The sequence below is a fragment of the Antedon bifida genome, chromosome 4 (genome assembly GCF_963402885.1).
Source record: "Antedon bifida chromosome 4, ecAntBifi1.1, whole genome shotgun sequence".
NCBI lineage: Eukaryota > Metazoa > Echinodermata > Crinoidea > Comatulida > Antedonidae > Antedon > Antedon bifida.
In genome coordinates, this window is record NC_136229.1 from 10,488,714 (window position 1) to 10,501,506 (window position 12,793).

Consider the following 12,793-nt stretch of genomic DNA (forward strand, 5'->3'; position numbering starts at 1 on the left):
AAAAACTGAGTAAAATTAAGTAAATACTGAGTGAAATTAAGTAAAAACTGAGTAAAATTAAGTAAATACTGAGTAAAACCAAGTAAAAACTGATTAAAATTAAGTAAATACTGAGTGAAACTAAGTAAAAACTGAGTAAAAGTAAGTAAATACTGAGTAAAACTAAGTAAAAACTTAGTCAAATTAAGTAAATACTGAGTAAACCCAAGTAAAAACTTAGTAAAATTAAGTAAATACTGAGTAAAACCAAGTAAAAACTGAGTAAAATTAAATAAATACTGAGTAAAACCAAGTAAAAAACTGAGTAAAATTAAATAATTACTGAGTGAAACAAAAAAAAAACTGAGTAAAATTAAGTAAATACTGAGTGAAATCAAGTACAAACTGTGTAAAATTAAGTAAATACTGAGTTAAACCAAGTAAAAACTGAGTAAAGTTAAGTAAATACTGAGTAAAACCAAGTAAAAATTTAGTAAAATTAAGTACAAATTGAGTAAAATGTATTATTAAAATTAAGTAAATTGAGTAGGCCTAATTTAACGGTTAGTAATAACTTTTTAAAAAACTACAGTAATTAGAACTGTTATTAGTTATCTATAATTGTGTTGTAATCTTTAATATAATTACTTAATTATTGGCAAATATATTATTCATTTTCCTTCAAAAAGAAAATAATTACGCTATAATTAGATAAAAAACAAGTTTTAAAAATGTCATACTGAGTGAAATTAAATAAAATTTGAGTAAAAACTGATTGGGTAAAATTATGTAAAACAACTGTGTATAAAGAACAAGTACAATTGGATAAACACTGAGTAAATAAACATTTAAAAACAATCTTAATAATAAAAAAAATCTATTATTATTGTTCATTCACTGAGAAAAATAAATTGATTAATTAAATTAGTAATGTCTACTAAAATCAGAATCAACATTACATTTTAAAAATACATTTAAAGCGGTACTCTTTTCTGAAAAAACAGTAAATTGATAATCATTCTCCTTTACTAAGTAAATTAATTTTAGTAAAATTACGTATCAAATAAGTACAATGTAAGTAACGGGTAAACAATGAATAATGAATGAAATAAACCCGAGTAAATTTAGTAAATCATAAATTATGTTTATTATTTAATATTATTATTATTGATTTTAGCCTTCAGTAGCGTTCAGAATTGGGATTCAATATTTCCGCCAATCAAATGTATGGGCTTGGAAGAACAACTTGCGACAGACGACACAAACGGAGTGATATGGTCGTTTGTCACTTACTACAGATACACGCCAATGCATTAATGTGGATTGCTGCAATCACCATGCAGTAAGTAAGTTATTGGGATATAAAAGAGATAAATTGAGTCTATAACTATCCTTTTATTTCACCAACACAATTATTAGTTCATTATTTAAAAATGTATTATCTTACAAACAACCTTTGAAAAAGTACCGTCTATTACCGTAATGATTATTTGCTACATTATAGTTATTGTTATTATACTGTTGGCCTATATAATTTCTTTACGAATCTGTGTTTTCTTCCAGATCATCATCGTGGTTATCATAATCATCGACTTGTTGAAGGAGCAGTACCCGTCCGTGGTGGTTACAGCATTCCGTTTTAAGTTTCTTAAAAAAATCAACTGAAAAAAAAAAATAATAATTTGATTAATTCAATTGATAAATTATTGTCATCATATTGTCACCATTATTGTTATCATTTTATAAGAAAGAAGAAAGAAAAAACAATTTTATTTAAATTGAATTTGAATCTTACCGATTACAACAAGCATGATAGAAACATTCAGAATAATCAGAATGATAGGAGTGATCTTGTGAAGTAAACCAATGACGTCATCTTCATTAGAACTCTGATCCAAGTTTACGATCGCCCCAATAGATACATTGACAACAATAAAGACCAGTGTCAATAATTGGAATCTCTGTTCTCCCTTTTCTTCCATTGGTTCAAGATACAGATGCGATACAATAAAGATAACAGTAAAAAACAGCGAGTAAGACATGCTTGAAGATTCGTCATCTCTTAAGTTGGCAATGAGTGCCAACAGAGCCTTGTTGTACAGCTCAAATGATTCCCAAAACCAAAATTTGTGTTTGTATTGTCCACAAAAGAACCTCACACCAATCATCCATCCTTTCCCCTGGTTTTCTTCATGCTGATTGCAACGTACATGTTTATAGTATAGCATAAGAACCACTGCTAACGGAAAGCCAACTATGTATATTAAAGCAACGTAAACAAGTGTTTTGTTAGTTGCATAGGTAGATCCATCATTTAGCTCCAGATCAATAGAGTGGTCTGACGTTAGTATTCTTTTCTTTACTCTACCGTCTGCTGTTACGTTAAATGAACGAATTGACCACGGTCCCACAGCCATGACGTCAGCACATGTATTTGCATACGTAAGGTAAAGAAGCAACATTGATACAACCATACATTTGTCACGTACGCGGCTCCCAGTTACTATTCCATGATACTTATTCCAGATATACAATATAAAGTAAATGACAGCCATGGTTATCATTATGGCTACTGGTGTAGCCATAGCAACATGTAGCGACGAATATGCATTCCAAGAGTCAAGTAAACATCTTGGACTTAACATACTGATGTACTTTACGATGTCAAAATATTCAAGAATTGTACCTGCATACTCAAAACTTTTAGGCCAATGAATTTCTGTTACTTCTGACAGTATACCTAAAACCTGATAGAAATTAATAGCAATTTTTAGATATGTTACAAATGAATCTAATTTTGTTTGTTCCTGGTCCATATTTCTTTGCTGCATTCTCCATATAAGGCCAAGAACTCCAACTATTGCCAACATAACACCAACAAATATGAATACAGTAACAACAGGCCCTTGACATTTGTGACACTCGTTAAATAGCTCATAATGTCCTTGTGAACATGCTGCACAAACCCAACCAGTGTATCCTTCGGTACAAGTGTCATTCAAGTTCAATCCAACGGTACAACTTCTCGTTCCAAGTGGGCACAAATGTACTTGTGGCAATGGACCGTTGTATACGGCATCTTTAAGTTCGTTCGGATTTGTTGTAGAAAAATGTTTGTTTTTTAATTTAGATATAAATTTAGTGTACGCCGATAAACAAGAGCTTTCGATTTCTTTGTTTACAGTGCAGTTATCCGTGAACTCCCAAGACCACCAGTAACCCTTTGTTAAATTCTGATATCCTCCTTCGCAGTTAACACCGTCCGGGCAGGGCATGCATGGCCCAAAGCGGTCATTTCGATAAAAGTTGTCAAGGCAATAACATGCATTAAGATTGGCTAGTTTATCTGTTTGTGTTCCGGATGGACATGATTGACAAGTTAAAATAGACGGTGCTCCAGCAATATTCGAGTAACTACCATTTGGACATCGTTTACAACTTTCTTGATAACCATTCTTTCCAATAATTCCTCGTGCATCTTGATAGAAACCACCTTTAACAAATGTGTTCAATGTTATAAAACAGAATAAAGATACATGTATAGCTACAGATTAGAGATTAAATAAATAAAATTTAAAAATTACATTTGCATTAAAAAAGATACACGTTAAATATCTGTTGCTCTTTGAGCTGTTTAGAACATTTCAGAATTAATATGTGTATAGTATTGAATTTAATAATAGTAACAGTAATACGTATGTGAAATACTATTTCTTCTAGCCATACATTTCCAAGTACTTTCATTTGCATTGATGAAGAGCTAGTGTTGCCCAAAAACTTTTCTGGCTGTTTTACTTTATCGTTTTGATTTAGCTTTTCGCTTTTTTGATATCTCCATTGAGATCCAGCCACTGATACCCACAACATTGTCATTTTTGTCAGTAATTTGCCTTTATCGTTTCAAATTAATTATCCAATCGAGTTCGAACAATACCATGAAAGCCCCAGTGGTCTAATGGTTAGGACATCTGCATATCAAGCAGGCGGTCCGAGTTCGAGTCTCGGTTGGGGCGACTTTTTCTCATTCTCACAGATTTCCTCATCTTTATCGTTTCAAATTAATTAATTACATTTCAGTATATCACCGGGCGGTTTAGAATTAATGTTCTTTGCCTAATGTGTTTATATATATAAAAGTATCTCTTCGGAGATCCCGCCTCGTGAATAAAAATACTGAAAGATGAGGGCGTATCAATTTGATCTCTGTTGCGCGTGCGTACAACTGAGGACTAGTGCTGTTCCGCCGTACCACGCCGAGAATGTTAAAGAGTCGTTATCCAATCGAGTTCGAACAATACCATGAAAGCCCCAGTGGTCTAATGGTTAGGACATCTGCATATCAAGCAGGCGGTCCGAGTTCGAGTCTCGGTTGGGGCGACTTTTTCTCATTCTCACAGATTTCCTCATCTTTATCGTTTCAAATTAATTAATTAAATTTCAGTATATCACCGGGCGGTTTAGAATTAATGTTCTTTGCCTCATGTGTTTATATATATAAAAGTATCTCTTCGGAGATCCCGCCTCGTGAATAAAAATACTGAAAGATGAGGGCGTATCAATTTGATCTCTGTTGCGCGTGCGTACAACTGAGGACTAGTGCTGTTCCGCCGTACCACGCCGAGAATGTTAAAGAGTCGTTATCCAATCGAGTTCGAACAATACCATGAAAGCCCCAGTGGTCTAATGGTTAGGACATCTGCATATCAAGCAGGCGGTCCGAGTTCGAGTCTCGGTTGGGGCGACTTTTTCTCATTCTCACAGATTTCCTCATCTTTATCGTTTCAAATTAATTAATTAAATTTCAGTATATCACCGGGCGGTTTAGAATTAATGTTCTTTGCCTCATGTGTTTATATATATATATATATATATATATATATATATATAGGGCAACTGCATACCAAGCAGACGGTCGGAGTTTGAGTCTCGGTTGGGGCGACTTTTTCTCATTCTCACAGATTTCCTCATCTTTATCGTTTCAAAAATTAATTAAATAATTTTCAGTGTATCACAGGGCGGTTTGGAAGTTATTTCTATGCCTGTTGTGTTTATATACATATAAACACATTAGGCAAAGCACATTAATTCTAAACCGCCCGGTGATGATATACTGAAATTTATTTAATTAATTTGAAACGATAAAAGTATCTCTTCGGAGATCCCGCCTCGTAAATAAAAATACTGAAAGATGAAGGCGTATCAATTTGATCTCTGTTGCGCGTGCGTACAACCGAAGACTAGTGCTGTTCCACCGTACCACGCCGAGAATGTTAAAGAGTCGCTATCCAATCGAGTTTGAACATGAAAGCCCCAGTGGTCTAATGGTTAGGGCAACTGCATATCAAGCAGACGGTCCGAGTTCGAGTCTCGGTTGGGGCAACTTTTTCTCATTCTCACAGATTTCCTCATCTTTATCGTTTCAAATTATATATATATATATATATAATATTTCTATTTTAAATAAACTAAATAGCACTATTCTTTATTATATCAATTCATGTAATGCTTTATGTTAAACAAAAATGTATTTTGATAATGAAAGTATAAGTTACCTGGAGGACATTTTAGATTCGTAGGGTTACCAAGTATATTGTATGTTCCTTCTTCAGATGGGGTACACGTAGACTCTTCCTTATCACATACCAACCCAGTGCGTGTATAAATATATTCAAACAAACTAGGATCTATATCTATAACAATTTCTGTACTTCCAGTAACGCAGTCACTATAAAAAAAAATGGTTCAATATCTATTTTGCATATTTAATTGAAATAAACTAAAATAAAAAGTAGGCACCGACAGGTAAAGTTTCAACGTGACTCCGTTTTTGACAGGAAAAATATATACATCAATTTATTCATCACATTATTCATCACATTATTTATGAGATTTTCCAACAAGTATTTCAATAATATACGTATTCGTAATAGCTAATATTTTAACTCTGAGCCAGCCAAAAGTTGATTGCTTCTTTTAACTTTCTGAAATGTGGCTACGGCCTAGCTCTGATATTTAAACATTTCATACCCGAAATATAGGTAATTACGTATATATTATTTATTTCTGTTTGGAAAATAATAAGTTGTAAAAACGAAAAAAGCTCAGATGCCATTCGATTGTAAAGATATTAGAAGTAGTCTTATTGACAAATTTTTAAAACACTGTTTCAATATGTCTTACTATCAGATTTATAATTAGAATAAGAATGAAAAGTGTAATTTATGATGAGTTAAAAAGAAAAAAAAAAGAAAATTACACTTCAATATAATCGGGTCCAATGATTGATGGAAAAGATTGAAGGTTATCACACTTGAGATATCTAAAATAAAAAATGAAAATTAGGTTGATCATTCGCATACACAGTGAGAGAGCAACTCGGAATGCATAGTATATTTAAATTCGAGCCAGCCAGAACATGATTGCTTCTTTTCACTTTTCTGAAATGTGGCTACGGCCTTTGCTCTGATATTTAAACATTTCATTAAGTATATGTAGTTGTTCATTTCAATATGTAAGAAATGAACAACTAATATGCTTAAGCAAGATTTAATTTACCATAATGAACTAGATGTTTGGGAAATATTCTACACTAGTAACACTAATGATAAATGTTATACGTTCTGGGATTTTACCTAGAAAAAATACAACACAATCCGTGGCTAGTACAAAATGAAGCTGATTCTATACTCTGTCATTGTTAAGTTTAAAGTAAAGACTTTTTTTCTTTTTCTCGCATTTTTACAAAATGAATTAATTCTAGATTCCTGTCCGGCTGGCGGGTAAAAAGTCGTAAGAGAAATCGGTGTAGAGTTTAAAGAACACTAATTTCACACAAAGTTTCCGGAATCCGTAGGTACAAGAATTTTCTCATCGGCTCATTGTGGTCCCAGCTGTTTCACCGTGGCATACCGAGAGAGCCGCAAATAATATAACAAAAAAAAAACTTGTGCATGGAAAAATAAACCAAACTAACATTAAAAAGGTAGTGGCGCTTTACATTGGCATTATAGTATAAATAATACAAAGGAAAACACAAGGTATAAATAATAGTTAAAGCATTAAGTGCTAAGATAAAATTAATGTTATAACAATATACAATACTGCAATAATTTCATTGTGGAAATTACTCAAAGTTTCGGTTTGTCAACAATTTAACATAATGACAAACCGCATTATTATTATTATGCTTAATTATTCTACGGTAGGTTTGACATGATCAGCTATCACTGTAACAAATAACGCTGACATCTAACTAACTTTTAAAATAATCATAATGGTACCAAAAGCTCGAACCCAATTTTAAATTCAATTTATGAACATTCCATAAATGGGGAAAATTGATGCAGTAGTTTGGGCATATAAAAATGCATATTAAATGTTGCCGAAAGAAATAATTGTCATTCACCCTCTGGTAAGTGTACACATAGGAAATAGTCGTACTAAAAGTGGGCTGTTTCGGCCTAAAAGTGAGTTAGCCGAAACGTCCCGAAAGCATGGATCGAAACGTCTCGGACTAAATAAACCTGTCAATTAACCCAATTTAAAAGCAATATCCAATTCTCTCGATTTCTTTTGTAATTTTTATCCGATTTTGCTGATGTTATAGTTATAATGTTACCTCATATTACTGATTTTTTTTTTACTTTAAAACAAGCATTTCGCCATAAAAAGCATGCTTTATAACAGTTTAGTACATAACGGGGGAATAATATAAGAAAATATTGATTGTATAGATCAATTTTATTTCTTTACAATTTTGCTGATTAATTGCAAACTGGATAACTATATGAAACATTTACAGCTGGTTTATAAGGACGTATTTCCAAAAATAAATAATAACCAATAATAACCGATAACTAGCCAATACAAATTAACCGACAATAAACGTATCGATAAAGGTCCTGTGGACTTTTTTTATTTTTGTTATTAATTAATTATCTGATTAGTTTATAAATTAACCGATAATTGTTGTAATGGCTGCGGAAACATGACCGAGTTATTTCTATATATGTACAGTTTTTAATAGAAACTATATAATTAATTTGTTTTTTTTCAGATGCTGTTGATAAATCCAGACAAAGGAGTCTAAAACAGTAGGAAAGAACTAACCAAACAAGGCTAACAGCCATTAAGTCGCGTGCTACAATGCATAGTGATACCGGACCGACAGACAGACCGACAGACAGACCGACAGACAGACCGACCGACCGACATAGTGAACTATAGAGTCGCGTCCACGCGACTAAAAACAATGAGCAAAAAGTTATACACATATGTAGGCCTAATTTAAAAGAGATGGAGATATTTTATGGACTCTGTAGTAATAGTGTCTTTGTTTAACCTCAACAAATTGTTTTCTATTCATTTCAGTCTCTCATTAGTAATTGTTTTGGGAAAATACAATCTGCTACAGCAATTCAAGATATCTGATTTAAAAAATGTTCACATTGCGGTCAAAGACTATTGTACCAGATGCACTTTAGATATTCCTGACGGCAAGGAGAAAAATAAATTGTTAAATTTACGGTAAAAAGCTGGCAGCAGTTTTGCCAAAGTTTTACTGTAAAATTTACGGTTTGTTATTACTGAAAATTGTTTTTCAGTTAACTATAAATTACAGAATATTGTTTATAGTAAAATAATTAACTGTAAAAAAATTTTAAAGAAAATATTAGGTTTAAAGTTTTAGGAAATACTAAATATTTCGCCATAAAAGTGAGTTAGCCGAAACGTCCCGAAAGCATGGATCGATATGTCTAAATAGCATTGTTACAGACCTGTCAATTAACCCAATTTAAAAGCAATATCCAGTTCTCTCGATTTCTATTGTAATTTTTATCCGATTTTCTGATTTTATAGTTTTATGTTACCTGATATTAATGCTTTTACGACTTCCCGCAAGATACAGTGCCTTATTAAGTCAGTTGGCAGAAATATCCCATAAATATGTGCCAAAACGTTCTGCTTATTCGCCCGATTATAACAGGTAATGCTCCTAAATGATAGTGCCGTTACAGACCATCTCAAAGTATCTCGATTTAATGTCATTTTCATTAAATTTTAGTAATTTAATAGTAATATTTACCTGACACTAATAATTTTGCGCAAGATACTCAAATTTAAGACTAATTATATTTAATAATTAACTTTAATTTGATTGATTTTATTATTTTTGCAATTGTATTCGTATTTTTGTTAACTTCGCAACGAACCAAATAGTTAAGGAGCCAGAAAGAGTTTACCTACATTCTCTAGCAAACTATGTTAGCAATGTTTTTTTTGCTTCCTTAGGCCTATATCAACACAAATCAGAATAAAGATAAATAAAGAATAAACAAAGACTCAGAATACCTTTTTTCTAGTCATTCTAATGGGCAACTTTTGCTAAAAGTGAACGGACACCCCTTTTCTGACCACTGGTCAGGAAATTGGCCATATGAATATTTCAGTAACCACTGGTCAGAAAGTGATAATTGTGGTCTCAAATTACTCGCAAAGTATATGTTTATATTTGTTACAATATAATAAAAATCATAAGACTGTCAATAAACTCTAATTTTGACCTTTGACATTATAGCCGGCACTAATATTTTTTGGCTTAGAGCACACTTTTTATATCTCAGAAATGTTTGGCGGATATGGTAGTAGTTGGTGTCAAAATACTCAGATACATATTTCTATTCACTCTAATGAAAATAACCATTGGTCAAGAAAATGTCCATATCAATATCTCATTTTAGTCCCAAATTACTCGCAGAGTATATCTTTGCTCTAATACAATAGAAATACACAAAATGTTAAAAAACACCTTATTTTGACATTTAACCTATAGCTGGTTCAAACAGTTTTGTGTTTTGCGGTTCTACAGATTTTGAAGCATATTGGTTAACCCAAAGTTTTATGAATTGCGTTGTTGGTGTAATGTTTTTCGTTGAATTTACGATTTGCGGCTATACAGCGTATCGACACGAAACATTGCTCGACTTGTTTGACTAGAATCAATGATAATATGCTATTAACAATTGGTCTTGTTTGCATCGATGTTTTGTGGCAATTGCAGACAGGTAATGTTCATATCTGATTGTAGCCTGATGGCATTCTTGGTCTGCTGTATCTAAACAAATAACAGGGGCGGTCGCAGGACGATTTTAAGGGGGTTGCCCAAGATTCATCAGAGAGCCGTAGCTACTGAGTATTTGCGCCACAGGCCCCCCCATGGTGGGGCCTGTGGCGAGGGAATTTTTGTTAAATGACACCCCTATATGGCCGGAAATGTACTCTCGCGCGTAAAATTCACGATAAATAGAAATGACACTCTATATCGGGCTATATAGTAGCAAACAGATCGTATCAGGCCTGTTTTTTCCGCCGGTAAAACACAAGCGAAAAACTTAAGGCAGAGGAGGTCCCCGACGAAGGTACTTCCTTAATACAAATTAATTATTATCAATTAATAATTAAAACAATTTTTAAAAAAAATGTGAAGCTGCTACTATAAATATATTGAGCAAAACGTTAGATTGTATTATTTTGAAATAAATGTTTAACAAGTCAGCAAAACCACAATTTCCAAAATTCATTTTTATTTATCCACTATAAACTGTACAACCACCATCGAAATTTGAAGAAAGAAGCAATAAAACATTGTTTTTTCAAAGTTCAGAACGTCCGTAGTTATTACGGAAATTCGCCCAAATATTACGGACGTAGGGAAATGAAGATAAATATAGTCTTTTCCAACCCTGGACTTCTATAACGTTAACAGTTAATAATATATAATATGATGAAATGGGATCTAAATTTTAATTTAGTAGCAGAAAAAAACATTTAGTATGAAATTAAGGGTGTTGCCCGGGCAACTGGGCAACACCCCTGTGTCCGCCCCTGAATAAGTATAAACTGATTATAAGACTCACATTGTTCCGTTCGTTGCCATATTTTTTAAAGCATTTTTCTCGATCAGTTCTAAATCGTTGTCAAATAGGTATCTGAAAAAAAAGAAATGCTATGATTTTTTTAATCAATCTTTAATATCGGAAAAGTATATGAAATTGCAAGTTAACATAATTATTGAGAGATATTATTTTATTTATTATGAATAAAACGTTAATTAAGGAGAACAATAAGAAAGAAAGCAGTTATTAAGAAACAAATTAAAAATAATAGTATAATACAATTTACAAAAAATTAAACAGAGAAGGAGTTAAATAAACTTACATGTATTCTAGCGTAAATGTATTGAAGGTAAATGTTCCATACGCAATCTCCATAATTTGATTGCCATAAAGGAATCTATGTACAGAAAGGATAACAAACTTATTTGCACATCTGCAGCCTTCACTTTTAATAGAATAAAAATATTATCAGCATTAAATAAGCCAGTGGGTAAATCTTGATGGATATCATTTAAGTTAAGTTAGCCGTCCAATTGACGGACACCATCTTATATTGATTGATTTGTTCAGGAACCAAAAAGATAGTACAGACAATTCAGAATACACAAATCTGTAAACGGATGTATAATGCAGATGTACATCATACAAGATAAAGTTAATAGATATACTGTAATCTTCTTTAAATTTCAGTGTCTATTTTGTTTTAATTTTAAAAGCAAACAATTTAAAATAGAAATTTGCAATGTCATCGCAAAAAATATTAGTATTCACTGTAAAATGAATGTTTGAAAAACATGCAGTCATGAAAAGAAACAGAATCTCGTTAATATATTAATTTTTATTAATAATATACATCTGTATGTTTGTCCTTGTTCTGTTTCTGTGACTACATTGAATTAATTGACGTTTATTGTTTTATTGATGATTATTATTATGTTAGTTATTTTCAGTTTGGTATAGGACATAATACTGGATTTCATAATCGTAGATGTTATGTTATTTCCAACTGGAGAACAGTGACTTAGTTGAATCTGGTTGATATTCTTGCAGTCTCCTGTTGTATGTTCAGTTGAATTTATTAATTGTTGGTGGTTCGTCAAGATGAACGATAATGTATGTTTTCTGGTGGTGTAGGCCTAATTTAGTAAATATGATTACAACTTTATCTTCCTTGTTTGTACCTCCCTCGTTTAAAGCCAGGCCTACACACCTTGAAAATCAATTACATAAAACGAACAATTACACATCCCAACGAATAACAAAACATAATGTTAGCATATAATGTAGGCCTACTTCACAATATTTCATATCTGAACATCCTACCGGGAGCTAATTTCTTCTCAGAATTTATATCGGCCTAAAAGTGAGCCGAATCGTCCCGCCACTCCTTGGCCGAATCATCCTGCATTTATCAATTATTGCTTATTATAGCAGCTTAGGAATAGTAATTAGTAAGAAACATAACTTAGCCTAGCGTTATCACTGCATTTGGTGTTTGGAAAAATGGTAAAAGGGTGCTCAATCTTATGTTTAGCAGGAGCGGCGTGCATGAGGTAGAAACGGGGGGGGGGGGGGGGGGGGAGCGGTTGTCTCTAGCCTAGTCCCCCCCGGTGGGGTACTTTTTTGTCGGGGAATATAGTAAAATCGTTCGTGTTCACTTCGTAGCTTAGAGCCTAGAAAACCGCGACGTTCCATTGCACTTTATATGCATTCATTATTGCCAGCGATCTAACTACTAAACAATAGCTATGTACGCACTTGTCCGGCGGTATCCCTTTGTACGAATCGTTCAACGTTGGGTCCAGACGCGTGATATCATGTTCCATCTATAGATCAAAATGTGTACTGTAGTTACTTTCCAGGTGAAGTTTACCAACGGTTACGTCGTGTACTGTGTGTCTACGTACGCTACACTACAG